The sequence below is a fragment of the Pinus tabuliformis genome, chromosome 8 (genome assembly GCF_031772625.1).
Source record: "Pinus tabuliformis cultivar Carrire ecotype Pingquan chromosome 8, CPIR1, whole genome shotgun sequence".
NCBI classification, from domain to species: domain Eukaryota; kingdom Viridiplantae; phylum Streptophyta; class Pinopsida; order Pinales; family Pinaceae; genus Pinus; species Pinus tabuliformis.
Window position 1 is genome coordinate 1,473,177,829 of NC_142294.1, and position 6,434 is coordinate 1,473,184,262.

Here is a 6,434-nt window from a genome sequence, read left to right on the forward strand (position 1 = left end):
CATCCTCCTTGCATACATCTATATAAGGATCCCTCATCCCAGAGATCCAGAGGCTAGAATTTTGCACATTGTAAGGAATTGCTGTTGGTTTTGAGACACATATCAGAGAATTGGGTGATCTATGCTTTGTTGGAGGTGAAGAGGGGCTTCTTTGCTGGGAGGTTGATGTTGGGTCAGGAATCATCGGTTGTAAGTCCTCCTGGATCTTCTTGTATATCAATAAAAACTATTTGAGTTTCTCCTCCATGCTTTTGTATCATTGATGCTTGTTACATTTGTATGGTTAACTTAAATCTGATCCTAAGTTATTTATGAATATAAATCCATGTCTTTGTATAGTTTTCTTCTTCTGTGATCTTATAGGTACTTGGTGAAGCTGGGCAAGTAAGGGAGCAGGTAGCTGGAAGCTGTCAAAGAGGAGAGAGATTGGATCAAAGGACTAGCACAAGACACAGGTTGGTTCTTCCTATTCCTCTTTATTTATAGTTCATAAAAGAGATACAAAAGTAGTTTTCTCTGTTTGTTTCTAAGGCAGCTGTCACACCTTAGTGGGATAGAGCAGTTCTAAATAGAAACTTTTCCCGGTAACAAGGCACGTATCCAGAAACTAGCAGTAGTGGTGCGTGAGGCAAAGGAAGAGATGGCCAAGGTTCAACTAGAGTTGAACCTTCAAATCGCCGAACTGTAGTTGAAGGTGCAACCTTAAACTTTGCCAAAGATTAAGGAACATCATGCGAGCACCATTATAGTAGCCATAACATAGGTCAACAACATAGTGAAAGACTTCACCAAGCTGTTTGAGGAGTCATTCGAGGTTTTAACAGCGTGTTTAGGAAGCACAGTAGGAAGCCACAAAGTGTGTTGCCAATCTTGCAGCAGTCCAGGTAGAGTTGGGAGGTCTTCATGCAAATATCTTTGCACTGAAAAAGTGACTCAAGGGCGAGTCATGATGTTTGTGTTGGGGGCCTGTTAGGCACGGGATCCCCCAAGGGAATTTTTGGGGCTTAGAGCCTAGATTTTGGTCACAAATTATAACTCTGATGTAAAGACTCCGCATTTTATGGGCACGAAGAATGTGTGTTGTAGAAGATTCATAGGGTTATCTGCCCTCAAGTTTGTAATGTAATGTTGGCTATAGAGATCTACCCAAGGTCCATGGACAATGGGATTATATAAATAAAGCGAGGCTCTAAGTAGTTAAAACATCTAATAATGGAATCTAAGAACCTAACAATGGAATAGAAGCATAGCGGAAAATATAAGGGTAAATACGAGTCTTTGGGTCGTAGAGTAGGATAAGGCTCTATAGTTAAGTGCGCAGAAGGCCAGTAATCCGCAACTGAGTGTGTGGACCCCTGCAGCTAAGAGAGTAGGGTGAGTCGAGTCTGTAACAATTGGAAGCATTAATAAAGAGAAGTTTTATTTCATTCCTGGGTATTTATTTCTTGTTTTCTACATTGAATGTATTGGGTATCAATTGCGTTTCTACTGTTTATATGATGCACAAACATATGTGACTGTGATAATTAAGTGAATGTGAGATAAAGTATCTATTTATGCAAAGTTAACTATGATATTTAAGAAGATAAGTAAGATTCACGATAAAGTTTAGGGAAATAGCACAGATCGTAGGCATAGTAATGGGAAAGCACCTCAGCACCTAGTTAGGGCTGCGCAAAAGTGGGTATAACAGATCACGAAGGTCTTAGGTCAGCACAATGCACAAAGTGACCTACGCGAAGGTAGGCATAGTTGGACTAAATCGACACCTTAGACATCTCAAGGGTTCGGAAACTTGGTTCCAACATCTCCCAGTACTACTTCAGGTGAGACTTCGGTCTATGCTCCATGAGCTAATGCCGAAAGGGCCAGTAGTGTAGGGATATTTTTGTCTAATTAACTCTGAACATGGGTCAGGCCCCATCAAGCCAACAATTATTAACATCACTACGTTCGTCATTCCTTTGTTTAGGACCCATCATTGTCTCAACTCTGGCAACTTTCCCCTATTTACTTTAGACCATTTATTTTAGGAGAGTGGCCTAAAGAAGAATGTACTTTGGATCTTTTTTTTTTCATTTTTGGTTCCTCAGATCAAGCAAAGGGAATCATTAATATCATTTTACTTGGTTCATTCTCGTGTACTCACTTCCAACTCATTATTGCATGATTGAGTATTGTACACTTATGGTCGAGTGCTTCAATAGATTAACCCAATATTTATTGGGCATGCATGATATGTTCCCTTCTCATGAGGGGGCGGCCCTTCATGCAACCCCCACATTACTGACCATCATCTATTCCTAATATACTCTCAAACGTAGTTTAATAGATTCGACTAGCTTGGTTTTTTTCAATCATAGATCCCATTCCATGAGCCCTCCTTTAGCTAACTCATTCAGATATTCAGAACCCTTTCCTATGCAGAAGGGATTCTTTGGTTTTGATACCCGTCTTTTTAGCTTGGGGTCATTTGGTATTATGTACTCAGTTTAGTAGCATTCATTGTATCATACATGGCCTTCCTATTCCAATCATATGTACATGGGACTCTGTTATGCAACCAACTCACAAAAAGATAGATCAACAACTTCAAAAGTATCTTCTTCAAGGGGGAAGCTCCTTTACATTACATAAATGAACAACTCTTGGATGATACAAATGGAAAGACCTCCTTTGTATATATAGGAGTTTAGGGGGTTATAATATAATGAAATCCTACATAACAATAATAATGTAAGGACATAATAATAAAAATAGTGGGCTTCTATGAGGCACAACAATAATAATGTGGGCTCTACATGGGCACAACAATAACAATAAGGGGTCTACACTAGTATTATAGGGACCTAACATGATCCTCTCCTTCAAAAAAGTGTTTTCCTCAAAACTTGAGTAGTTACAGATGCATTTTTATAAAATTCTCATCCTCCCATGTGGAATCTTCATTAGGTAAGTTCTTCCTCTTAATGAGATACTCATAAATTGATCGATTCCATAGTTGTCAAGTTTTTGTTTTTGTGACTGCTTCAGGATCAAATATCATTTTTCCTTTTTTCATCAAGTTCTAGAAATATTGTTTGAACTGGAATCTTATCCCCGATAACCTTCTTTAAGCATGAAACATGGAAAAATGGGTGTACTCAAGAAGATGTAGAACTCCAATTTGTATGCCATAGTACCAATCTTTTACAATACCTTGTAAGGACCATAGTATTTGTGTGATAATTGATTATCCATCCTAGCTTGATTGAGAGACATTTTTTTGTGTTGTTTTAGTCATAAAAAATCCCAGTCACCTACATCAAAACATCTTTCACTGTGATGTTAATATGCCTATTGTTTCATTCAATTATGTGCCATAGTGAGGTTATCCTTTAAGAGTTGGAGAACTTTTTGTTGATGCTCGATGTGATCTTCCACTGTTTGAACCTTAGAATTTTCTCTTAATGATGATGTGATGGATGGTGGATGATATCCATAAAATTCCATAAATGGGATCATTTTTGATGTAGTATGGAAGGAAGTGTTATATCACCATTTAGCTAGAGGTAACCACTTGACCCATTGTGCTTGTTTCTAATATACAAAGCAATGAAGATATCATTCAAAACAATTGTTCAATATCTCAGTTTTCCCATGAGATTGAGGATGATAAGATGAGCTATGAGCTAATTGAGTACTAAGACAAGAAAATAATTCCTTCCAAAAATTTCCATTAAAAATTGGATCTCTATCACTTACTATAATCTTTTGGTTTCCATGAAGCTTTTGAATTGTTTCCATAAATGTAGTAGCGACTGTACTGGCTTTAAAAGGATTAGATAATGCACAAAAGTGTGCATAATTTGTAAGTCTATCAACTACCACCATGATGAAAGTATTTCCTTCAAACTTGGGTAAACCTGTGATAAAATCCAATTAGACCTCCTCCCACCACTGACTTGGAATGACTAAAGGTTGTAACAGACCTAGGGGTCTTAATTCTCTCATCTTTATTTTGTTGAAAAACCAAAAAATCTGCCACAAACTTTTGAATATCAGATTTAAAGCCGTCCCAAAAAAATTCCTTCTTGACCCTATGGTAAGTTTTTAAAAATCCTGAGTGCCCTCCTAAGGGAGAGGTGTTCAATTCCAAAAGATTCTTTTTTTTGAGTTGGGAATTCTTACAAAGATATAAGCGATCTTTGTACCATAATGATTCATTTTTCCAACTAAATGTATCAGATGTACTGGGGTCTTGCTGCAAATTTTGAATGAGTGACGACACCTCTTCATCATTCTTCTATTCATCCCTTGCTTCGGTTATCCACTCAGGTTGGATAATAGAAATGGCAGAGGGAAATGCTTCCACATCCTCATCCTTTCTTGAGAGTGCATCTGCAACAAATTTTTTCTTCCCTTTTTTGTAGATGATTTCAAATTCATGACCCAACATCTTTGTCACCCATTTTTTCTTCTCTTCTAAAGATAATCTTTGTTCCAAAAATTATTTAAGACTATCTTGATCTATTTTTACCTTGAAGTGTCTTCCCATAAGGTAAGGTCACCATTTGTTTAGTGCATGTAGTATTTCCAACATTTCCTTCTCATAAATAGGTTTGTGTAATTACTTACCTTTTATTGGACAAATTTCAAAGAAAATGGGTCTTCCTTCTTGCATTAAAACAACACCAATTCCATTTCCTAAGGTGTCACATTCCACAATTAAGAAATTTGAGAAGTCCAGTGTAGCTAAGACCTGTGCTTGGCACATTACCTCTTTAAGATGTTCAAAGGATTTTGTTGTTTCTAGACTCCAAGAAAATGCATCTTTCTTCAGTAATGGTGTTATAGGTGTCATTATTCTCCCATAATCCTTAACAAACTTGTGATAATACCCTGTCAACATGAGAAAACCTCAAAGATGCTTTATGGTTGTGGGGATTTTCCACTCCTTAATGGCTTTAATTTTGTTAGCATCTACCTTAAGACCCTCATGAGATACAATATGACCCAAAATTTTCACCTCCTATACACGAAAGAAAAATTTGGAGGTTTTTGCATAAAATTATTTCTCCTTCAATAGTTTGGGCACCTTATCAACATGTTGAACATGATCCTTCCAATACTTGTTGTAGATTAGTATATCATAAAAAAGTACTAACACAAATTTTCTAAGGAGGGGTTTGAAACTGGAATTCATCAAACCCTGAAATTTGGAAGGTGAATTAATAAGGCCAAAAGGCATGACCAAAATTTTATAATGACCCTCGTGAGTTCTGAATGTTGTTTTCAGAATATCTTCTGTATTCATTCTAATTTGATGATACATCAAATGAAGATCCATCTCGGTGAAGTAAATTGATCCATGTAATTCATCCAATATTTCATCAATGATAGGAATGGTAAGTTTGTCTTTAATAATGAGCTTTTTGAGCTCCTTATAATCCAGACACATACTCCATGATCCATCCTTATTGTGCACCAATATTAATGCAGCTGAGAAAGAACTTTGACCAAGTTGAATTATACTAGCCTATAGCATTTTTGTAACCATACATTCCATTTCATGCTTTTAAGCATAAGGATATATGTAAGGCCTCATGTTTGGAGGAACATGTCCTGGAATCAAGTGAATATCATGATTAGGATCATGAATAGGTGGGAGGCCTTTTGGAGTCTCAAACATCTTGGAATGATTGTTTAAGACTTTTTGGAGATCTGGAGAAATATATGATTTCAATGTTTGAACCTCTAGTGAGAATAATTATGCAATTACGCCTCGTTTTTCTTTCTTTAGAAGATTTTTCATGCCATTAGAGCTGATTATATTTCTCTATTTTCTTGTGACACCTCTTAATTCAAATTCCTTTCCTTCCCAAAATAATTTCAAGCAATGTTCTTAAAAATTGAAAGCTATCATCGTCAAAGGTTGCAACCATTGGACTCCTGGTAGAACATCAACACCACCCATTGGAATGGAAAGCATTAGACTTTTCAATACATATTCCCCCATGGTTATGTTGATATTATGGCACTTTCGAGAGAAATTTGTAGTTCCTCCACTTGCAACGATCACTTGAAACTATAATGTTGGTTATAGGAAGCAATTCAATTCCTTGGCTATCTTATAAGGAATAAAATTATGGGTACTACCCAAATCAATCAACACTATGACTTTTTTCTTCTTGATATATCCTTATATCTTTAGAGTTTGAGGAGTGGTAATTCCTAATAATGCATTACAAGATATGGTCAGATTCATTTCTTCTTTCTCTTGGGTTGGTTCCTGGTGTATTTCCTCCTCTTTTGATGTTTCTTGTCCCTTTCTTCTTCCTATTCACAATCTATGTAGAATAATTTCTTCTCAGCACACTTATGAGCTTTAGTGTATCTTCTATCACAATTCTAACAAATCCTTTTTGCTCCTTTTTACTCCAATTATTGTGGTG